Source organism: Canis lupus, chromosome 27 (genome assembly GCF_011100685.1).
Source record: "Canis lupus familiaris isolate Mischka breed German Shepherd chromosome 27, alternate assembly UU_Cfam_GSD_1.0, whole genome shotgun sequence".
NCBI classification, from domain to species: domain Eukaryota; kingdom Metazoa; phylum Chordata; class Mammalia; order Carnivora; family Canidae; genus Canis; species Canis lupus.
Window position 1 is genome coordinate 19,826,398 of NC_049248.1, and position 25,611 is coordinate 19,852,008.

The following is a 25,611-nucleotide window of genomic DNA, read 5'->3' on the forward strand; positions in this document are numbered from 1 at the left end:
GAGTGACTGACTGCCTAGATAGAGTGACCATGTGACCAGAACTGCCAGAATGAACTGCATTCGGTCAGACTCAGCAAGTCAGAAAGTGAGGTGGGTGCCAAGCAATCAATCATAAGATAAAAGTGATGTGGGCAGCCTGGGTGGCTCAGCGGTTTAGTGCAGCCTTCAGCCCAGAGCCTGATCCTGAGGACCCGCGATCAAGTCCCACGTCGGACACCCTGTATGGAGCCTGCTTTTCCCTCTGCCTGTGTCTCTGTACCTCTCTTTCTCTCTCTGTGTCTCTCATGAATAGATAAATAAATAAAAAATTTTTAAAAAAAGATAAAAGTGATGCATTCAGTACGAGGTGCAAGCAAGTTTAGAGGGCCTTTGTAAGCTGCATAGCAGATAGACCAGACTCAGTGTCATCCAGCAGGTAATGTAATTGCATCTCTCCATCAGATCATATCTTCACTATCATATCTACACTATCCCTTAATATCATCTAATAGGAGATAAAAAAAATTATGAGCTCAGTTCACAGATGGGTGATCTCAATATGTGTGTGTTACGCAGTTGTCCCTAAAGAACAGTTATTAGATACAGTTTTGCCCTTGAGGACATGCCCTAATGGCCGAGACATCATCATTGTGATAGGAAACAATTTTATTTTGCAATCATGGATTTCTAGGTTCTCTATAATCCTTTTCAATTCTTCTTGAGAACATCTAATTTTCTGAACACATCTCTTTTGTAGTGTCTTTTGTTGTACTTAGCAATGACCAGCTCATGCCATTAACATTTCTCCCACAGAACTTCCTTATCTAAATTTTCTAGGCTACTGCAGAAAACTGTTTGACGAAATGTTTCACCATGTAACATAAGTCACTATTTTCCTAGATCATATTAGAGGTCTTTTTGCCATCGGATTCTAAGACTAGTGCTGCATACTTCATGTTTTTGTTACAGAAGAACTCTATTTCTAGAACCAATTTCTGGATTTATAAGGTTTTGTGCAATAATGTTGCAGAACAACCTCAAAAACCTCTATGGCATTAAAACAAGTATTTTCACATTTACAACTCTGTTTGGCTGTGAGTCAGGGTGTATGTACTTAGCTGAGTCAGGCTGGATGCTAGACTTCAATTATGGTTTCCTTCCATTCCACATGTTTTCATTTAAAAACACAGGTTGCCTGAAGCATATTCTTCTCATGTCAGATGACAAGAGTGCAAGTGAAGTAAATAGAGATGCAATTGCAGTGCTCCTGAGTGCTTCCTGCTGAATTTACACAGTATCATCCTGGCTGCTTTCTACTGACCAGAACATGCCAAATGACCAAGCCAATGCGAGGGGAGGGCAGAGTATATTCACTCAGAGCCAGAGGATCTGGAAAATCCCATGGCCCTAACTATAAGATCCATATTCATTTATATACTCACCCTATGCTCCAACTACCTGTATGTGGTAGTTACATTTTCAATTACACCCACCATTATGCTTTTCCCTTTTAGTAGAAAATGTTTCTGCTTTCTCTGCTAATTCCACTTATTCTTCAAGGTCACACCCACTGAGGTGCCACCATTTGAGGTCTCCCTGAACCCATCTTCATCTGCCTTCATACAATGTGTTATTTTTCATTGTATCACTGCTTCTTCATTATAAACATATAGGTATCTGTATCTCCAAATAGACTATCATCTCTTTAAATGAAGATATGATATTTTACTCATAAAAAAGAGCTTCTTCTACAAAAGAGCATCCCAAACTATGTTCCACTTATATAGTGAACAGGTTAAAGGTGTGGTGAGATATTAATAGCTTAGCCAGAAGATGGCCAGTCTCGCTTTGGGGCAACCAGATTCCCTAAGACTGGTCACCTCCAGCTGGGAGCATACACTTTTGTTTGCACTGGTCTGCAACACATATAGTTATTTTTATGTGTGCCATAGAAAAAGTTCTAAGGCACCTAGAAAATTGTTGTTCTGTTAATCAATAGCTCATACATACCCTCTGAATAAGTTAACAATCTATAAATCCTTTCTATAAATTGTCACTTCCAAATCATGTATTTTGAAGCAAATATTCTTTGAAAAAAAAAGAATATTTATTTATTTGAGAGGAGAGAGAAAGAGAGAGAGAGAGTAAGCATGTACAGGAGGAGAGGGCAAAAGAAGAGGGAGCAGGGACCCTGTGATCATGACCTGAGCCCAAGGCAGATGCTTAACAGACTTAGGCACTTAACCACCTACACACTCCTTGAAGCAAATACTGTAAGTTCATAATACTATAGGTCAGTGTGAATCGCATGATCTCTTGAAGTTCAGGGTGCCGAAATCAAACTGTCATAGACTTTCTTAATTATGATGTTAATACATAGAAAAATACGGTTGTGCAAATTACATTAAAACTATATGATTGAATAAAGGCACCATTAACTAAGTCTTTTCTTTCTCAAGTATACTGAAGTCCAACCAATATAAATCAATCAGATAATAATAAACAGAAGTTTTCCTGAGAAAGAATGTTCAGCACATTTCTGCTGGTCAGGAGAAAATTGTATTTCTGGGCTAATGAAAACATGCCAAGGTCAGTTATGACACAAAGTAATTTCTGTGTGTCTATTTTTTCTACATCAGAATCTTGGCTGATCTGATTTTCTTTCCTACATGGCCAGAACGCAGAAAATACAATGAAAACTAAAGGGTAGGCTGTGTCTCGTCCTTTGTATCTGGTACTAGGGAGCTGTCTCCATCCTATTTTATCTTCCTGATACTTATGCCAATGCAAATGAGGTGGATAAAAATAACTGGGCACTTCCTTTGGAGATCTGCCACCGTGGCAGAGGAGATTATTAAAAGCTTTATAATTAAAGCTTTATTTAATCCCACCTGTTCCCCTTCTAAGTGTCCTTGAATCAATTCTGTTTTCTTATCTCCTTTGCTACACCTTTGTCCAATTTGCCAGCTTGTCTAATATGTTCTCAATGTTAGCACTTTGATTTAGTAAGGCAAAATAATTCTTTCTCCTTTATTTGATTACATAACTCTCCCTATTCCTGCTTTGTATAGTTTTGGTCAATAAACATACCATGTATACCTAATACATACAGACGGTCTTCTAGATGCTTGGAGGATGAGTAGCTTTAGAAGATGTTGTTTTGGGGCACCTGGGTGGCTCAGTTGGTTAAGTGTCGGCCTTTAGCTCAGATCATGATGGAGCTGATGGTCCTGGGATCGAGCCCCTGCTCAGCAGAGGAACTGCTCTCCCTGCTTGTGCTCTCACTCTCTCTATCAAATAAGTAAATAAAAATCTTAAAAAGAAAAAAAATATGTGGTCTCTCTCTATAGAAGGCCTATGGCTTGATAAATAAGACTTCTAATTGCAGCAACTATAATTCAAGCTATGTCCCACCAATGCATAGGCTAAGGAACAAGAATGTCAGTTCTGGAGCCAGATTGACTCCAGCCCTGACTCACAACTTTCTAGCTATGTGGCCTTGGCAAAAGTATCCAACTTGTTTCATTATCAGTAAAATCTACTGAATAAAAGTACCTACCTCAGAGGTTTGTTGTGAGCTACTATGAGTTACTATGTGCAGAGATATGAGCATCATGCCTGTAACACAGAAAGTACTAAAAAATATTAGTTATTATTATTATTACTTATTTAAGGAGGAAAAGATCACTCTTAACTTAGGGAATCACAAGAAATTTCACAAATTAGGCACCACCAAACTGAACTTGAAAGGTAGAGGCTAGACAGATCAAGGGAGGCGAGAAGGCATTCCAGATAGAAGACTAAAAGAGCCAAAGTCTGGCATGAAATAAACAGACTTCTCCAAGAAGCTCTGCATTTCTGCATACGCCAGTGTATGGGAGCTGGGGCCACCACCTGAAAGAGGGTTTTGGTAATGAGTGAGACAAAATGGCCCATGGTTGCTTCTCTTCTCAGTCCTTCCCTCTCCTGCTGTTTCTAACGTGATGTTTTCTCTGTGTGTAAAAGTCAGGGATGGATTAGATGATTATATTAATTTCCTGAATGGAAAACCCTAAATCATTATGGGATTGGTTGAAAGTCATATACTAGATTATTTGTAGGAGCAAGCCATCACCTCCCCAGCCCCCAAAGAAGTCCCTCATCAGCAGGCCTTTGGTCTCTCCCCAACCCTGTCCTCCTGAACCCCCAACACACATGTGCACGTGTGCCCACATGTAAATAGACAGGCATATGAGCACGCACATGTACACAAACACCCAGGCATGCACACACATGCATCTTATTTTCCATCTGTCTACAAGTAGACAAATGTACATTCTAGTGTGAACACTTAGAGGAAATAATTTCAGTTTTGTCTCTGTTAACCCAAAATGGTGACTGGTTTCAAGACAAAGGGGAAGAAGAAAGTAGCCCCGTAGTCTGCTGTTTAGGACATTTCTGAGTAAGCAGAACCACAAAAAATTTCATGCAAACCAGTTAGAGCTCACTTTATTGGGCATGAAGGAGAAAGTGGAGCTGATGAAAATCTGATCTTCCCCCGCCCCCCAAATGATGCGAATAAGGCAAGCACAAAAACCATTACTTAATACTAGAGAAAGCTGAATAAAAGTAATTTTAAAAAAATTACTTAGGAAATAGTCACACTAGCTCTCTGCATTTTAAGTTAATAGATTCTTGCCAACTTTGCTGTTTACTTGAAACTGCATGTGATTGACATCAGTATCCCAAGCAGTCAAAATATTATCTCAAGTTAGCCAACCAATTTTTTAAGCAGTTCCCCTAATGATGTCATTTAGGATAGATAGACATGTTAAAAACATAACTTGAAATACTTCAAAGTTCATCTAAATAATCTTAATTGCTTGCAAATTAACTATCTTTCACAAAGGGCTTTGATTAATACAACCTAAAGAAAGAAATATGATGTAAGTTGACTGTAGCTCAAAGACTTCATGTTTTCTCAAGTTTTTCAAAAAAAAAGGTCATTAATTATGATTCATCAGTCACTGGCTTATGGAACTAGATAACATTATACGTTCATTACTCACCAGGCCATAATTCTGATTCTGTGGAAATGTGACTGTCTTCGAATTCATCATACAATGGCAAAAGGTTCTTGATTAGCAAAGTAGCTAATAGATGTAATTTACTAAAACACTTTTGTTTAAAACATCATTGGCCCTACCAATATAGAGAAATTTTAATTAAATACTGTTGGTGGTCCATTAACTCTTTCCTTAAGGTTAGCCCAGAATAAATAGTTGTCTATCCAATGGTATTTTAAATAAACTAATTCCAGACTAATCAACCTCGAAAAGTTAAAAATTTCCTATACTTCTTCTTAATAAGGTATTACAGAGTTCCTGTTAAAAATGTACTTCCATGTATAAAAGAGGCTCAGTCAATATGTGTAAATTAGCTAATAATACATCAGCCACTATCAGATTGCCTTGTGTGCAGTGAAATGCGTGGTCAATAGATATATCTGATCACATATGAAGGTCTGCCACATGTATCCAGTCAGGCTAAAACACCTGTATATACTGTGAGAAACCCACACACGTGTACACACCCATGTGTACCCAATATGTCATCTTGAAGGTCAAATTATCAATGTCACTTATTTTCCCTCCTTAGTCTATATGAAAAATGACAGGCTAAATCAAAGACTAACTTCTATGAGAAAATATTTTTTCAGTCCCTCTTGCTCTTCTCCCTTTCCCTTAACTTTTCAGGTATGTCCCTCAGGGATCTCATTTTGTTTCTTTCCAATGTGATACCAGCTAACTAAAGGTATCATTCTCATTAAAAGGTAACATCCTTTTCCTCCTTACCAGAAAAAAAAATGCATATGTTTGTAAAATAAAGAAGAGAGCCCTCACCTTGAGTATGTCATGCAAGGGAGAAATTCCAATATTGTGCATTTCCATTGGCAGGGACACAGGAGAGAATAGCACAAAATTTTGCAATAGCTTTTAAATCACATATGTTAGGTGGCCATTTACATATGCTAATGTATATGTTAGTAATATATATTTTGTTCTATCTACATATAGACCAGTTCTCACATATAAGGTGTGAGTATTGGCTGAAAAAAAAAAAAAAAAGGAAAGGAATAATATGAGTCAAACTTTCTTTTGCCTGCTGGATAATATTCTTTAACCCCAATAAAATTACTGTGGAACAGTGAAAACTAGCACTTTCATAACCAAATAGATAGATCTTCAAAAATCAGATAAATCTCATTTACTGAGTGACTATTTGCATGTAGTATTGATGTTAGGGGTTAAGTAAGTATATGTGCTGCCTGTCATAAGTATATGTGCTGCCTATCAGAACTACTAAATGAGAGATCCATAAAATTTTAGCATTATAAAAAACCTTGGAGAATATATAATCCAAGTAATATTCTCTTTCCCCTTATCCACCATAAACTGACAGTGTACCCCGTACTTGGCCTCACAGAAGCACAACTTATAGTGGTCCACCTGACCACTCAACTCCAACATCCAGTATGCTACTTTGTACCATTACATACCAAATAAATTGTACTTAAGGAAGTAGATCAACTTGTGCTCATTTATGCACCATTGATGATGTTTTAAGCAAGTTTTCTTTCAAGTTTCACTTTCAACAATTTCCATTTCGGGTTAGCAAAACAATAACAACACCTCTATATCTCAAAAAAACATTCCTCATCTTTCAAAATAATACAGTCTTGACAGGCTATCTATAGCTGTTTTTTTTTTTTTCTGTAGTTTGAAACAAGTCTGAACTTGTAATCAGTCATGTTACTAAGAGCTTCCTGCAAGGAGTGAAGCAAATGTTTTACCTTACATAGGTGTATTTACATTGGAAATTACTGCAAACACAAGCTACCTTTTATTAATGACTTATTGTCATGTGATGAATTTGGCCTCTTTGGTGACCCACCGTCCAATATCATCAAATACTGTATATACTGAATTTGCAAAGATATAATCAAGGCTGTGTGCTCTACTTCACAATGAAAAAGAGACACCCACATTTTCCAGTGCACTTTATCTGGAAACAAGATGAGCTAGCAAGCCATACACATTAAACCACTGTTTAATGAAACCTATAATCAGTATCTTTATTTCTTGACCTCATTTCTCATCCACTGTGGCTTCCAACCAAACCATTGCACTAAAATCCTTCACCAGTGAACTTAGTCTTGCTAAATTCAACATCTATCTTTTAGTCTTTTTCTTCATCTTTTAGCAATATTGGACACTGAAGACCATTCTCTTTTTAAAAAAATTATCTTTCCTTGGCTTCATGACACCACATTCTGTATCACCTCTTACCCCCACCCAATGCACTTTGAATCATTACTGATGACCAGAGATCAAAGCCAGAACACATTTTATTACTTGAATTAATATTAATTTAATTCAGCCATTTGTATTAGTAGTGATACTATCTTTCATGGATTTCCTTCTTGTGTACTCCTTCTTAGTCTTCTTTGGATGCTTCTCTTCTCCCCACTCCATAAATACTGGCAATTTTCCAGGCTCTGTTATTATTCTCTCCTTACCTATCTATCTTAACCCTGTGGAGTCTACCCATTCCTATTGTCTCCACTACTATCTATAAAGATACAAACATCAAACTCTTTTCAACAGTTGCCTGTTGAACATCTCAGCTTGGATGTTTTGCAAACATTTCAAATTTATTGGTACCATACTGTCCAAATATTGGAGTCCTTCTAGATTCCATTCTCTCCCTCACTTCCCAGTTGCTGAGTCCTGTTGACTTTGCTTTATAAATATCTGCTGAGTCCATCCATTTATCCCTACTCTGTAACGGACATCTGTTGTTTTGACTTTCTAGCACCCTTTCCACTTCTTTCTGTTACCAGAAGACCTCTGTTGGATTTATTTTTAACTTATTGAAAATATGAGTCTGTCCTTTTCTAGATGGTGAAGCAGTAATAGTTGCATTACAAAAGCAACCTGTGGCCTTGTTTTTAGTCATGTGGAGGAAGCCAGTACGAGAGAATAAGTTTGAAAAGTAGAAAGTATATACAAAAGATAGGTAATGACAGCAAGGGGGATGACAAAGAAAAGGAGAGGGAATGAGGAAGAGACTGCTGGAATTTTGAGTTTCCTTTGTCCAACCCAGATGAAATTTTTACTTTAATGTTTTGATAATGAGTCAACAAATTCTTCCTTTAGTCCTTGGTTTGAGTTAGATTTGTATCACTTGTAACCAAAGAATTGTAATAGATAATGGTAAGCCACTCCAGTCCACAGTCACCTCCTACCAAATCTCCCCATATGCACCCTTGCTCGCTGATAATCCATCGCCAAAATGCAACTAAATTATCATTTGAAAATCAAAATTTCTGTCCTTAAAATAAAGTCCTCAATCTTTTTTTTTTTTTTAAATTACTTTTTTTTTTTCAATTTATCTATGATAGTCATACAGAGAGAGAGAGAGAGGCAGAGACACAGGCAGAGGGAGAAGCAGGCTCCATGCACCGGGAGCCCGATGTGGGATTCGATCCCGGGTCTCCAGGATCGCACCCTGGGCCAAAGGCAGGCGCCAAACCGCTGCGCCACCCAGGGATCCCTAAAGTCCTCAATCTTAACATGGGATCTGATCTCTTACTACTTCTCACATCACATCTTGAATTATTCTATTGTGATCCATGTACTAGCCATACTATATTTCCCTTCAGTTCTTCAAGCATCAATCAGTCTGAAAAGCTCTTACTTCTGTATTTCCCTGCACTTCCTTCCCTTCCCAGCTAGGTCAACTTCTGCTCATCTATAAGTGCATTTCAAGGGCCTTGGCCTAAGTTAAAACTCTTTTAGATATGTTCTTCTTTATCACACCTTTAATTGCCACACATTTAATGTAGATTTAGAGTGACATCATTTCATTCATACCTTTAAACCTACTAAACTTTAAGTTCCATCAATGTACGAACCTGATCTGTCTTGCTTACCTCTGAATCATCTCCCCCACTTCCCACCATCACCCAATTCAGTGCCTGGAACAGAAGAAATGCCTATTAGTATTTGCTGAATTGAGAATTAATTTTAAAATACAAATGAGCTGCCATCTTTTTTAATCAAACTGCCATCAAAGGTTTTTTTATTATAATACTCAACATTGACAAAGATCTTTCACTCACTGATGATGAATATATAAATGATATGGTATTGTAATAATAACTGAGCAGTAGGTATCAATTATTTAAAAATACAGTCCTTAGGCACCTGGGTGGCTTAGTCCGTTAAGCATCTGACTTCCGCTCAGGTCATGATCCCAGGGTACTGGGATCTAGCCACTCATTGGACTCCCTGCTCAGTTGGCAGCCAGCTTCTCCCTCTCCACCTGCTTGTGCTCTCTCTCTGTGAAATAAAAAATAAATAAATAATCTTAAAAAGATAAAATAAAAAAATAAAAATGTAGTCCTTGACCTGACAATTTTACTTCTGAAAAGATTAAGAAGAATGTAATTCTAGGCAAAATAATGTACCAGGGAAACTTACCACAGCTTTGTCTCAATAAATTATTGTAAATTATAGGCAAAAACGCCCGAATGTCCAACAATAGGGATTGTTTATTTTCTACATATACACTAGAATAAAATGTGGCTATTTAATGTTACAAGGTTATTACTCACATGGGAAAATATTCCTAACATGTTTTTAAATAAAAAGAGGCAGGGGATCCCTGGGTGGCTCAGCGATTTAGCGCCTGCCTTCGGCCCAGGGTGTCATCCTGGAGTCCCAGGGTCGAGTCTCAGGATCCAGTCCCGCATCGGGCTCCCTGCATGGATCCTGCTTCTCCCGCTGCTTGTGTCTCTACCTCTCTCTCTCTCTGTCTCTCATTAATGAATAAACAAAATAAAATCTTTAAAAAAAATAACAAAAGGCATATTAGAGAATGATATGAATGGTATGATGTCACTTTAAGTCAACACTCAGATATATAGAGATTACAAATCAATGTTGGGAGAAAATTCATCAAAATGCTATGTTTTATTATCTTTCAAAGGTGAGACTAAGTTGGTTTTACTTTAATATTTTTGCTTATCTGTATTTTCTATATCTCTTTAATGAGCAAATACTGGATGATTTAAAATTTTTCTCATAATTTGCTACCATATATGGAGGGTTTATAATCTTGCAGGCTCTATGCAAAATGCTTCATATGCATTATCATTTAATTATCAAATAATTGCTTCTGTTATTCAGTATTAAAAATGAAGAACTAGAGATTTAGAAATATTAATTTGCTCCAGGCCACACCTGGATTCCAATCCAAATTTGTCAGCCTCCAAAGCCCTAGATCTTCTTTTTTTATTATTTTTTTAAAGATTTTATTTATTTATTAATGAGAGACAGAGAGAGAGAGAGAGAGAGAGAGGCAGAGACACAGGCAGAGGGAGAAGCAGGCTCCATGCCGGGAGCCCGATGTGGGACTCGATCCTGGGTCTGCAGGATCAAGCCCTGGACTGAAGGCGGCGCTAAACCGCTGAGCCACCCGGGGTTCCCCTCTTCTTTTTTCTTAAATGAAGACTTTATGTATGTATGTATTTATTTATTTATTTATTTATTTATTTATTTGAGAGAACATGTGTGCATGCACAAAAGCTGGAGAAGGAGCTGAGAGCCAGCGAAGGAAGGAGGGAGTGGGAGGAAGAGGGAGAGGAAGAAAATCTCAAGCAGAGTCAGTGCACAGTCCTAGGCTGGGCTGAATTTCATGACCCAAAGATCATGACCTGAGCCAAAACCAAGAGTCACACGCTTAACCAACTGAGCTGCCTGGGTGCCTCTCCAAAGCTCTAACTTTTAATCATTATACTATAATAACAAGGTACCTTAATGTGTACAAGGCACTCTGCTAAAGAGGTATTTGGTAAATAAGTCAGCAATTAGATCACCCTTACTTTCAAGCAGCTTACAAGTCAATAGATAAGACATATAGATGATTACATGGCATGGGAAAACGTGTTTTGAATCATGAGAGGTACAAACCTGGAGGTCACAAAATTCAGGATGTGTTGTGAATAACAAGCACCTCACATTGTAGTAATTAGTGCAGTTTCTCAAAATGTGGCCTTCAGTCCATAAGGGCCCACCTCAAGAGAAAAAAAATCCCTCTCAATTTGGGAGAATTCAGATTATCTCCATGAGCATCATACATTTATGTCTTGCATTTTTAAAATGCTTTCCAATCCTCATAAACATTACTAACAATGTAATCTAAAATCTTGAGAATAAGGGAATTGATTAAGGGAATATATGAGGTGCACCAACACCAGGCTGTATTATATCCCCGAATACCTGAGGTCAGACAAATGCAATATAAGCCCACCAACATACCCTAGGCCTTTGGGTCTTAGTTTATACTGATTTGAAATTGGCCCTAGGAAGTTTTCTCCTGGGTTTCAAACAAAATCTTGGGACATGTTTGAGGTACAGATTGAAATGGATTCAAAATGCCTCCATTTGCCTATATTCTTATGGAAAATGTTAGGTGTCCTATTGCATCAGCCTCTTAGTTACTACCTTAAAAGGTCTGCTAGGATTTTTTTTGTTTTGTTTTGTCTTGTCTTGCTTTTACTCAATGACACTTTTATTTTTTACTGTGGTAAGAACATTTAATATGAGCCTTACCCTCTTAAATTTCTAAGTACACAATATAGTATTGTTAATTATAAGCACAATATTGTGCAGCAGATCTGTGGAATGTTTTCATCTTATATAACTGAAACTTTATATCAGGTGAACAGCAAATCTCTATTTCCCCCTTCTTCAGCCTCTGGCAAACACAATTTACTCTGTTTGTATTAGTTTAACTATTTTAGATACCTCATATAAGAGGAAAATCATACAGTATTTGTGACATAGCATAATGTCTTCCGGTTAGTCCACATTGTCATCTATGGAGCTAACAAACTAAAGCCCTTATGGTTTTTACTGGATCAAATCTTTTAGAATTTGTTTAATTGCTACCAACCACCTCTCTTGGTCTTCCCTCCCTTTGCATTTAACAATAGCCTTTAAAAAGGAAGGTATTCTGTTTTATTTCATAGATTGACCAGTTAGAAATGCACTTTACCAAAGCACTTTAATGCAGACCTACATCCCCAAAACTGAATTTATCACTGGAAATGCAAAGAGAGGAAAGACTAAAATGGGTAAATAGTAGCAATTAGCTAAGATCCTAAGAGGCTCAAGCTATTAAAAGCTAAGAGGGCTTTAGTTTGATAGCTCCAATTCCATACAGTCAGTAAAATTACAAGTAATCTTACTTTATTTTCCCAGTAACTGGGTCATTACGCTCTTTCTCCACCTTTACCTATTTCAACAGGTCATCTGACTGCGGGAATCTCTATATTGATTGGGTCCTCTCAGTAAGAGTGCTAATAGCTGTGTGTAGGTATGTCTGAGAACACCAGTCATCATTTTGAGTTCTTCAAGGCTGCCCACATATAAATACTCCTTTGTGCCTGTCATCTGTTTATAGATAAAATTTGTTACCGTGGGCCTCTGAACTGAAAATATTCATTCAGAATACATAGGTGTTGACTCTTTCCACTCTTTCCAGCCACAGCGAACAGTGTGTTACACCAAATATCATCAATCCATCTGAAACACATTGAAATAAAAATACTCTTTCCCTGTTGCTCTACAAATCTGGTTGGTTCATTGGTTAGTTAACCATTTCTATGGGAGTGGGAGATGGAGGGAGTATGGGTGACAGTAAGCAAAAGTATCTGTGAGCTTGGCAATTTTGTCACCCAATAAATTATTATTAAAATGAAACCACTAATTTTTAAAGCAATTTTTGGCATAAGTTATTTAAACTTCTTAACAGTGGATATAAAAACAGGTAGATTTCAACCTAAATTATATGTTACTCTGAACAGTGTTATAACATAATCATAGAATATCCCTCTTAAATTATTGTAGGACCTGTTTAAATAATCAAATCCTAATCGGAGTTCTTTTGACTATACGTAATGTCAGTTAAAATTCATCTCTGTAATTAGATTCAACAACAGCATTCATAACTAAAAGAATTTGGAGCCAGTTAATTTCATTGCATATCTATTTAGATTGGAAGTTACTTAGCATTAGATAAAATTGCAATAAAACTCAAATATAAACAACAGGAAGTAATATTACTTATAAAGTGTTTCTAAATATAAAACAAACAAAAAACATGAACAAAGTTTCAAAGAGCTAATGAACTTCTGAACCTCATGGACAGTAATATTGTATAGAGGAAAAAGAAGTTAATTCCAAAACTTAGAACATGGAAGGCTGATAGCCCCTTCCCATACTTTCTGGATTGTGCTCAGAGAAAACAACAATAGTAACAAAAGTCAAAGCTCAATGGCTGTGGTAGGAGATAATGTATGATTGCTCTTATGGGCCTATTGTATTCTTGTTTTCTTCCTTTTCATTTAACTCATATTTGAAAATCTCCTATAGACAATTTGGCTCTTTCTCAGAGGTTTAGCCCAAACCTAGGTTTCATTGCTGTCAGATCTAGTGGAGGATAAAGCACAGGGCAAGAAGCTGAGTTATGATGTGTGGATGTCCCTTTAAGAAACTGACCACTCATTAGAAAGGAGAAGACTAAGCTAAGAGTCATTCTCAGCTAGTCATTATCTGCCATTTGATAGTGAAAATAGAGGTTTAAATTTCCCAAATTTACCTTCCTTTGAACTCCAATCTCAGTTATAAGAATTAATCTCTTAACCTATGTATAATGTTCCAATTGTGTGGCAATTTTGATGTATGGCACATGGAGGTTAGACTCTTCTTGCCATTCTCTAACGTGAATTTGAAACGTTATATTGTCACTCAAAGCATTCAAATGCTCATCTGTAGAATTTATATTTCCTACTTCACAGGGTTGTTTGAACATCAAATGAGATATTATACAAAACGTCCTAAGAAAATGCCGGACATAGAGCTGATTCTGGGTAAGCAGACAGTTATAATGTCTACCTCTCTCCCCTGCATAAGACATTGCCTTCCAGCTCTTTGGGAACCCTATGCCAACAATGAACTTTTCTTTCTCCCAGCTCACCAAACTCCCCTTTCCTGCTGGCTCCTGAAAGATCAACAAGCATTTATTGAATGTGTACTTACTAAGTGCCAGGTATTTTTCACATGTTATCTTAACCTAACCCTAACCTCTCCTGAAGTTATTGGTCTTTCTTTCTTCTTCTCTTTAAGATGAAACCTCTTCAAAGAGGCTACAGTAGAAGAATCTGTATAAGGAATATTGTCAGAGGAAATATGGATGTCTAGATATTGTGCTCAAAATTTAGGTGGTGGGCAGCCCTGGTGGTGCAGCAGTTTAGCACCGCCTTCAGCCCCGGGCGAGATCCTGGAGACCTGGGATCCAGTCCCACATCGTGCTCCCTGCAGGGAGCCTGCTTCTCCCTCTGCCTGTGTCTCTGCCTCTCTCTCTCTCTCTCTCTCTCTCTCTATGAATTTGTTTTGCCCCCCCCCGTCTCTATGAATAAATAAATAAATAAATAAAAATCTTTAAAAAAAGAGAGAAAAAAAAAAATTTAGCTGGCATGTTCGAGTGCCACCTAAATAGACACAAAAGTCTATTTTCCACATCATCTTCTTAAAAGAATCCTGATTCTCAATATGTTAAGATCCACTGATCGAAGTCAGTGACATTTTAGGACTGTTACACTATCCCTTCATACCTGCTCTTCTCTGTAATATGAACTGAAGTATTCTAGCTTTTGTCATCAGTAAACTTTTACTTGTCAAATTCTAATTTTTATTTTTAGTCTGCATCCTGTGTAATCTATCAGCATCATATGATGTTCAACCCAAGCTTTTCTTCTTGGAACTTTCTTGTCACTTCACTTCTGACATTACTTTCGTCTCCCAATAAGTCATGTTTGTGCACTCCCATTTCTTTCTCTTTTCCTACTCATCATTATGAGTCCTAAATTTTGATATTTACCAACATACACTTTCTCTTATTCTTGTTGTACATGCTTTTTTTGGATTATATAATTCATGTCCAAAAACGTCCCACATCTCTAGATCAGACCTATCCTGATATCCACATTCATGTTTCCAGGTGTTTAAAAAAATTTCATGAATGTCCAGAAGTATACTAAAGTTTTAAGCTTCACTAATAATAAAAGAAATTCAAGTTATTATAAAAGTGTTCCTTTCCTTTACCATATGGCTCATGGGTATTTTTTTCTAAATATACCATGTTGAAAAATTCAAGGATAAACAGATACACTAATGTATTTCCAAAGAAGAGTAGATTATTATTACAACTTTCATACAGAGGAATTTGGCTCTGTAGCTCAGAATTTTTTAGAATATGCATATATAGTTCTGTTTCTGTAGTATGAAATTATACCAAAGGGCCTTCCCATTAAGACAACTAGAACTTAGATGAATTAAGATATTTTTTAAGGCATAGTTAAGCTCATAAGAAGAAAAAGAAATCTCAAAGTATGAAGGGGGAGGTAATGAACTAAAATTTGAGAAGACCCACAAATAAGCAGACAGCAAAAGAAGGTTGCCCTGGAAGCAAATACTGACAGAAATCCTAAAACCCTAACGTCCTAACCTTTAGGTTTGTCTCAGGGTTGGAGAGCTAATGTGAATCTCTTATGTTACTCTGGACCCTCCATGGAGCTGAAGTGATCCCAGATATTGGCAAATTCTGATATTGGCAGATGTAACCATAGATATCCTTTCTAAGGGAACATCCCAGGAAGGGCCCCTATGATTCCTGCAGATTGAATTTAAGAACTTATGATCTTATAAATACAAATTAAGTCATCGTGAGAGAGTTATCAGAAACAAAATACAGATTCAATGTCTAAGGAAATTCATATTATGAAATTATCAGAAACACAACATTAAGTAAATATATGTGAAGTGATAAAAATTTAAAGATAGCTTATCTTAAAATCAAACTATTAAAAATGACCAAGAAGTATTTGAAACAATGTAATCATTGATATTAAAACTCATTGAGTCATATCAGATAGAGATGAAAGAGATAATTCATGAACTGGAGAAAAGATATCAGGAGAACACTCAGAATTAGCAAACATAGATGGCACAAAATAAAGAGACTGCATGATATAATAGAGAAAAGATTCAGGAACCAGACTAACTTTGAATTCCAGCTTGATCACTAATTGGCTCTGTGACCTTGGGCATGTTACTGTCCTCTCTGTACTTCAGTTTTATCATTCGTTAAAAAAATTGGAATTTGTGTAAGGATGAATGCTTGGACCAAAGCTGATAATATTAAGCATATAGAATAAATGTTATTAATATGACAGAAGTAAGCCCAAAATATATATTATATCAAGAAACATGTGGCTTAACTGCCCTGCCAAAAGAAAAAAGAGAAAAAGAAAAAACACAAGTCATGATAGCATCTAACAAGGTAGAATTCAGAGTATTAGAAAAGACATAGAAAGGTAGATTAAAGGTACAAAAGGGGGCAATTCACAGTGAAGATGTAAGTGTTATACATTTGTTTCACCCAGTGACAGTAAGGTGATTTCATACAGCAGAAAATGCAAGAAGTACAAAGATAAATCAGCAGAAACAGTAATCAGGCTTAATTCTCCTCCCAGTGCAAGATGTAACAAGATGAAAAGCGTAAGAAAAGATTTAGAAAACTTAAATAACAGTTTCAATAAAATAGATGATATGCACATATATTGAACTTTTGTACCTGAAGTGGAAATTACAGCTTTAAAAAAAAGTCCTTATGGAACCTTTATTAAAACTGATCATTTATTAGGTCACAAAGAGAGATTTATCAGAGTCTAAAGTAGAATCAATACAGAAAGCATTGCTTGACCACAAAACAATAAAAGAAAACTCCTCCACTAAGAAAGATTTAATCATGGAAACTAATGAGAATGAAGATACAACCGTTCAAAATCTTTGGGATGCAGCAAAAGCAGTCCTAAGGGGGAAATACATCGCAATACAAGCATCCATTCAAAAACTGGAAAGAACTCAAATACAAAAGCTAACCTTACACATAAAGGAGCTAGAGAAAAAACAGCAAATAGATCCTACACCTAAGAGAAGAAGGGAGTTAATAAAGATTCGAGCAGAACTCAACGAAATCGAGACCAGAAGAACTGTGGAGCAGAGCAACAGAACCAGGAGTTGGTTCTTTGAAAGAATTAATAAGATAGATAAACCATTAGCCAGCCTTATTAAAAAGAAAAGAGAGAAGACTCAAATTAATAAAATCATGAATGAGAAAGGAGAGATCACTACCTAACACCAAGGAAATACAAACAATTTTAAAAACATATTTTGAACAGCTATACGCCAATAAATTAGGCAATCTAGAAGAAATGGACGCAGTCCTGGAAAGCCACAAACTACCAAAACTGGAACAGGAAGAAATAGAAAACCTTAACAGGCCAATAACCAGGGAGGAAATTGAAGCAGTCATCAAAAACCTCCCAAGACACAAGAGTCCAGGGCCAGATGGCTTCCCAGGGGAATTTTATCAAACGTTTAAAGAAGAAACCATACCTATTCTCCTAAAGCTGTTTGGAAAGACAGAAAGAGATGGAGTCTTTCCAAATTCGTTCTATGAGGCCAGTATCACCTTAATTCCAAAACCAGACAAAGACCCCACCAAAAAGGAGAATTACAGACCAATATCCCTGATGAACATGGATGCAAAAATTCTCAACAAGATACTAGCCAATAGGATCCAACAGTACATTAAGAAAATTATTCACCATGACCAAGTAGGATTTATCCCTGGGACACAAGGCTGGTTCAACACCCGTAAAACAATCAATGTGATTCATCATATCAGCAAGAGAAAAACCAAGAACCATATGATCCTCTCATTAGATGCAGAGAAAGCATTTGACAAAATACAGCATCCATTCCTGATCAAAACTCTTCAGAGTGTAGGGATAGAGGGAACATTCCTCGACATCTTAAAAGCCATCTATGAAAAGCCCACAGCAAATATCATTCTCAATGGGGAAGCACTGGGAGCCTTTCCCCTAAGATCAGGAACAAGACAGGGATGTCCACTCTCACCACTGCTGTTCAACATAGTACTGGAAGTCCTAGCCTCAGCAATCAGACAACAAAAAGACATTAAAGGCATTCAAATTGGCAAAGAAGAAGTCAAACTCTCCCTCTTCGCCGATGACATGATACTCTACATAGAAAACCCAAAAGTCTCCACCCCAAGATTGCTAGAACTCATACAGCAATTTGGTAGCGTGGCAGGATACAAAATCAATGCCCAGAAGTCAGTGGCATTTCTATACACTAACAATGAGACTGAAGAAAGAGAAATTAAGGAGTCAATCCCATTTACAATTGCACCCAAAAGCATAAGATACCTAGGAAAAAACCTAACCAAAGATGTAAAGGATCTATACCCTCAAAACTATAGAACACTTCTGAAAGAAATTGAGGAAGACACAAAGAGATGGAAAAATATTCCATGCTCATGGATTGGCAGAATTAATATTGTGAAAATGTCAATGTTACCCAGGGCAATATACACGTTCAATGCAATCCCTATCAAAATACCATGGACTTTCTTCAGAGAGTTAGAACAAATTATTTTAAGATTTGTGTGGAATCAGAAAAGACCCCGAATAGCCAGGGGAATTTTAAAAAAGAAAACCATATCTGGGGGCATCACAATGCCAGATTTCAGGTTGTACTACAAAGCTGTGGTCATCAAGACAGTGTGGTACTGGCACAAAAACAGACACATAGATAAGTGGAACAGAATAGAGAACCCAGAAGTGGACCCTGAACTTTATGGTCAACTAATATTCGATAAAGGAGGAAAGACTATCCATTGGAAGAAAGACAGTCTCTTCAATAAATGGTGCTGGGAAAATTGGACATCCACATGCAGAAGAATGAAACTAGACCACTCTCTTTCACCATCCACAAAGATAAACTCAAAATGGATGAAAGATCTAAATGTGAGACAAGACTCCATCAAAATCCTAGAGAAGAACACAGGCAACACCCTTTTTGAACTCGGCCATAGTAACTTCTTGCAAGATACATCCACGAAGGCAAAAGAAACAAAAGCAAAAATGAACCATTGGGACTTCATCAAGATAAGAAGCTTTAGCACAGCAAAGGATACAGTCAACAAAACTCAAAGACAACCTACAGAATGGGAGAAGATATTTGCAAATGACATATCAGATAAAGGGCTAGTTTCCAAGATCTATAAAGAACTTATTAAACTCAACACCAAAGAAACAAACAATCCAATCATGAAATGGGCAAAAGACATGAAGAGAAATCTCACAGAGGAAGACATAGACATGGCCAACATGCATGAGAAAATGCTCTGCATCACTTGCCATCAGGGAAATACAAATCAAAACCACAATGAGATACCACCTCACACCGGTGAGAATGGGGCAAATTAACAAGGCAGGAAACAACAAATGTTGGAGGGGATGCGGAGAAAAGGGAACCCTCTTACACTGTTGGTGGGAATGTGAACTGGTGCAGCCACTCTGGAAAACTGTGTGGAGGTTCCTCAAAGAGTTAAAAATAGACCTGCCCTACGACCCAGCAATTGCACTATTGGGGATTTACCCCAAAGATACAGATGCAGTGAAACGCCGGGACACCTGCACCCCGATGTTTCTAGCAGCAATGGCCACGATAGCCAAACTGTGGAAGGAGCCTCGGTGTCCAACGAAAGATGAGTGGATAAAGAAGATGTGGTCTATGTATACAATGGAATATTGCTCAGCTATTAGAAATGACAAATACCCACCATTTGCTTCAACGTGGATGGAACTGGGGGGTATTATGCTGAGTGAAGTAAGTCAATCGGAGAAGGACAAACATTATATGTTCTCATTCATTTGGGGAATATAAATAATAGTGAAAGGGAATATAAGGGAAGGGAGAAGAAATGTGTGGGAAATATCAGAAAGGGAGACAGAACGTAAAGACTGCTAACTCTGGGAAACGAACTAGGGGTGGTAGAAGGGGAGGAGGGCGGGGGGTAGGAGTGAATGGGTGACGGGCACTGGGGGTTATTCTGTATGTTAGTAAATTGAACACCAATAAAAAATTTTAAAAAAAAGAAAGATTTAAAAACAAACTTGTTGAGTTAAAGAAGAGGGTAAAAACAAGCAAAAATTGCAGAATTTCTAGAAAATGACTGTTACAGGTTGATTGTATTTCCCCTAAATTCACATGTGGAAGTCCTAACAATACCTGAGAATGCAACCATATTTGGAAATAAAGTCATTGCAGATATAATTGGTTAAGATGTGGCCAACTGTAGAAGTTTGGGCCTCTAATCCAATATGTCTGGGGTCTTAATAAAAAAGGGGAAAATGGGGCACTGAGACATATACACACACAGAATGCCACATGGAAATGAAGACAGAGATGAGGGTAATGCTAATTCAAACTAGCAAACAACAGAGATTGCTAGGCAACCACCAGAAGCTAGTGGAGAGGCATGGAGCAGCCCTCAAAAGGAAGCAATGCTGCTCACATCTTGATCTCAGACCTCCAGCCTCCAGAACAAAGACCATGCATTCAATTTTTAAGTCACTAAGTTGATAGTGCTTTGTCCAAAAGTCTGAAAACTTTACTACTATTTTCTGCTTAGTTGCCCAAATCTCCAATTAGACCATATTTATCATTGAACAAATAAGCGTTTAAAGGGAGTAAATTAAATTCTCCTTACAGTCTCTTTTAACTCAAAGATTGTTGTCTATTTATTTGTGTGCTTATTTTGTTTTGATTTTAGGGGAACAGTAGGCCTTTCGAAAGCTCCTAATTTGTATGTCTGAAGTAACAGGATCTTAGAAGTCATTGAAAAGGCTTCTACGTTATTTTTCAAAATGCTAAAATGGCATAGAAATAACATGTAAGTGTTAAGAGCACTTCCTTTTTTAAAAAGATTTTATTTATCTATTCATGACAGACACAGAAAGAGAGGCAGAGACATAGGCAGAGGGAGAAGCAGGATACCCACAGGGAGCCTGATGCGGGACTTGATCCCAGGATACCGGGATCACGACCTGAGCCAAAGGCAAACCATCAACCACTGAACCATCCAGGTGTCCCAGTTAAAATCACTTCTTGAGAAACTTTTAAAATATAAAGATGCAAACCATTACATACCTGAGTAAGGATATTTCCCTTTTTCCACAAGAGCCTACAAATATAGGGACTTAAAATTTTCTGTGCTGCATTTTAAAGGGTGGCAGGAAAGAATGACTAGATGTGGAGTGAAAGTAATGGCAAGTCTGGATTGCTTTCCAGCAAAGTGTTTCTATGATACAAAGAAGTGAAAGTATGTGTTAATTTGTAGCTTTTTGCATAGAAAATAATCTTATTTAAGTCATTACAATGGAGTGGAATAGAAAATAACATTATTTGAGAGCAAGTGGCACAGATTTAAAAATATTTTTTCCTCTGAAAATGTTTAGAACAATGATACCACTTTCACATTATGTGTGGCAATTCATTAACAAGATAGCTTTTAATTAATTTATTTATTTATCTTCTTAATTCTGATATAGTTAACATACATATTAGTTTCAGGTGTACAACATAGTGATTCAACAATTCTGTACATTACTCAGTGCTCATCATCATAATTGTACTCTTATTTCCCTTCATCTATTTCACCCTTACCCTCACCAACCTCCCTTCTGGTAATAAACAACTATTCCCTACACTTAAGAGTCTATTTTTCTGTTTGTTTTTGGTTTTTCTTTGTTCATTTGTTTTGTTTCTCAAATTCCACATAGGATTGAAATCATATGGTATTTGTCTTTCTCTGACTTATTTCACTTAACATTATACCCTCTAGATCCATCCATGTTATTACAAATGGTATAATTTCATTTTCTTAGCTGAGTAATATTCCATTGTGTATATATATATATACCACCTCTTCTTTATCCATTCATCTATTTATGGACACTTGAGTTGCTTCCATATTTTGGCTATATAAATGATGCTGCAATAAATATAGCAGTGCATATATCTTTTTAAATTAGTGTTTTTGCATTCTTTGGGTAAATACCTAGTAGTGCAATTGCTGGATTGTAGAGTAGTTCTATTTAACTTTTTTGAGGAACTTCCATACTATTTTCCAGAGTAGCTGCACCAGTTTGCATTCCCAGCAACAGTACATGGGGATTCCTTTTTTTACGCATCCTCATCCACACCTGTTGTTTATTCTGTTTTTTATTCTAACTATTCTGACACATGTGAGGTGATATCTTATGGTGGTTTTGATTTGCATTTACATGATGATGAATGATGTTGACATCTTCTCATGTGTCTGTTGACCATCTGTATATCTTTTTTGGAGAAATGTCTGTTCATGTCTTCTGCCCATTTTTAATCGGATTATTTGGTGATTTTTTCTTTTTGGTATTGATTTGTGTAAGTTCTTTATATATTTGAGAACCAACCTCTTATCAGATATATCATTTGCAAATATCTTTTCCCTATCAGTAGATTTTTTTTGTTCGTCTTGTTCATTGTTTCCTTTTCTGTGCAGAAGCTTTTTATTTGGATTTAGTCCCAATAGTTTATTTTTGCCTTGTTTCCTTTGCCTCGGGAAATAATATCTAGAAAAATGCTGCTATTGCCAATGTCATAGAAATTACTGCCAGTGCTCTTTTCTAGGATTTGTTTGGTTTCAAGTCTCACATTTACCTTTAATCCTTTTTGAGGTTTGTGTGTGTGTGTGTGTGTGTGTGTGTGTGTGTGTATGGTGTAAGAAAGTGGTCTAGTTTCATTCTTTCACATATTACTGTCAAGTTTTCCCAGTGCCATTTGTTGAAGAGACTTTTTCCATATTGTATACTCTTGCCTCCTTTGTTAAAGATTAATTGACCATATAAATTCAGATTTATAGGTGGGCTTTCTATTCTATTCTACTGATCTATTTATCTTTTTTTGTGTGTGCCAGTGCCATACTATTTTGATTACTATAGTTTTGTAGTATAGCTTGAAATCTGGATTGTGATGCCTCCAGTTTTTCAAGATTTATTTGGCTATTCGGGGCCTTTTGTGGTTGTATACAGATTTTAGGATTATTTTTTCTAGTTCTATGAATAATGCTTTGATATTTTTATAGGGATTGTATTAAATGTATAGATTGCTTTATGTAGTATCAACATTTTAACAGTATTTTTTCTCCTAATCCATGACCATGAAATATCTTTTCATTTGTTTGTCTTTTTTAAAAGATTTATTTATTTATTTATTCATGAGAGACATAGACTGAGAGAGACAGAGACATAGGCAAATGGAAAAGCAGGCTCCTTGCAGGCAGCCCGATGTGGCACTCAATCCTGGATCCAGGGATCATGACCTGAACCGAAAGCAGGCTCCCAACCACTGAGCCACCCAGGCGTCTCCATTTTTTTGTGTTATCTTCAATTCCTTTCATCGATGTTTTATAGTTTTCAGAGTATAGGTCTTTCTTTTTTTTTTTTTAAGTTTTTATTTATTTATGATAGCCAGAGAGAGAGAGAGAGAGAGAGAGAGAGAGAGAGAGAGAGAGAGGCAGAGACACAGGCAGAGGGAGAAGCAGGCTCCATGCACCGGGAGCCCGACGTGGGATTCGATCCCGGGTCTCCAGGATCGTGCCCTGGGCCAAAGGCAGGAGCTAAACCGCTGCGCCACCCAGGGATCCCGAGTATAGGTCTTTCATCTCTGTTTAGTTTATTCGTAGGTATTTTATTCCTTGTGGTACAATTGTAAATAGCATTGTTTTCTTACCCTTTCTTTCTGCTGCTTCATTATTCGTGCATAGAAATGCAATAGATTACTGTTTATTAATTTTGTATCCTGTGAATTTACTAAATTACTTACCAGTTCTAGAAGCTTTTTAGTCCATTCCTTATGGTTTTCTATATACAGTATCATGTTATTTGCAAGTACCAAGAGTATTTCTTATTCCTTACCAATCTGGATGCCTTCTATTTTTTTTTTTTTTATCTGATTGCTATGGCTAGGACTTCAGTTTTATGCTAAATAAAAGTGGTGAGAGAGGACATCCTTGTCTTGTTCCTGATTTTAGGTGAAAAGCTTTTAATTTTTCACCATTGAGCATGATGTTAACTGTGGGTTTTTCATATATGGTCTTTATTATGTTAAGGTGTGTTCCTTCCAAACCTACTTTGCTGAAAGTTTGTATCATAAATGGATGCTGTACTTTGTAAAATGCTTTTTCTGCATCTACTGAAATGATCATATGGTTCTTATTATTTCCATTGCTTATGTGATACATCATGTTGTTTTATTTGTGAATATTAAACCACCTTGCATTCCAGAAATAAAGCCCATTTGATTAAGTGAATGATTTTTTTTATGTATTATTACATTCAGTTGTCTAGTATTTTGTTGAGGACTTTTGCATCTATTCCATCAGAAATATTGGCCTGTAGTTCCCTTTTGGTGGTGTTTTTATGTAGTTTTAGTGTCAGGTTAATGTGGCCTCATAGAATAAATTTGAAAATTTTCCTTTCTCTTCTATGTTTTGGAATAGTTTGAGAACAGATATTAACTCTTGATGGAATTCACCAGTGAAGCCATCTGGTCCTGGACTTTTGTTTGTTGGGAGTTTTTTGATAGAAATTCAATTTCATTGCTGGTTATCAGTCTATTCAAGTTTTATATATATATTTTTCCTATTTTAGTTTTGGTAACATATGTTTCTAGGAATTTACCCATTTCTTCTAGATATCCAATTTGTTAGCATATAATTTTTCATGATATTCTCTTACAACTGTTTGCATGTCTGTGGTGTTGGTTTTGATTTCTCCTCTTTTATTTGTGATTTCATTTATTTGAATCCCTCTCTCTCATTCTCCCTGTTTCTCTCTGTCTCTCTCTTTCTAATGAGTCTGGCTAGAGGTTTATCAATTTTGTTGATCTTTCAAAGAACTAGCTCCTGGCTTCATTGATCTGTTCAATTGTTTTTTAGTTTCTATATCATTTATCTCTACTCTAATCTTTAGTATTTCCTTGCTTCTGCTGGTTCAGTATTTTGTTTGCTTTTTTCTTTCTCGCTTCTTCAGGTGTAAGGCTAGGGTTCTTATTTGAGATTTTTCTTGCTTATTGAAGTAAGCCTGTATTACTATAAACTTCCCTTTTAGAATAGCTTTTACTGTACCCGAAGATTTTGGACTGTTGTGTTCTCATTTTCATATGGCTCCATGTATTTTTTATTTCCTCTTCAATTTCTTGATTGACCACTTATTATTTATTAACATGTTATTTAACCTCCATATATTTGTGTTCTTTCCAGATTTTTTTCCAGTGCTTGATTTCTAGTTTCATAGTGTTATGGTCAGAAAAGATACATAATATGATTTCAATCTTTTTGAATTTGTTGAGATTAGTTTTGTGACCTAATATGTGATGTATGCTAGAGAATGTTCCATGTTCACTTGAAAAGAATGGTATTTCACTATTTTAGGATGGAATGTTCTGAATATATCGGTTAGATACATCTGGTCCAATGTGTTATTTAAGTCCCCATTGACTTATTGATTTTCTGTTTGGATGGTCTATTCATTGATGAAAGTAGAGTTAA

General features: G+C 36.6%; 1 protein-coding gene across 6 annotated transcripts in view; it reads right to left on the reverse strand.

Moving 5' to 3' along the window:
- SLCO1A2 (solute carrier organic anion transporter family member 1A2) overlaps positions 1-25,611 on the reverse strand; it is a 118,675-nt gene that overhangs the window by 63,317 nt on the left and 29,747 nt on the right. For 4 of the 6 annotated variants that reach the window (XM_038576978.1, XM_038576980.1, XM_038576979.1 and 1 more), the window contains exons 2-3: positions 10,995-11,098; positions 8,954-8,998 (exon numbers count right to left, since the gene is read on the reverse strand). The exons of the other annotated variants lie outside the window; for them this stretch is intronic. The gene's annotated coding sequence lies outside the window, so the exon portion shown is untranslated. The remainder of the gene's footprint in view (positions 1-8,953; positions 8,999-10,994; positions 11,099-25,611) is intronic. 6 annotated transcript variants of the gene reach the window in all.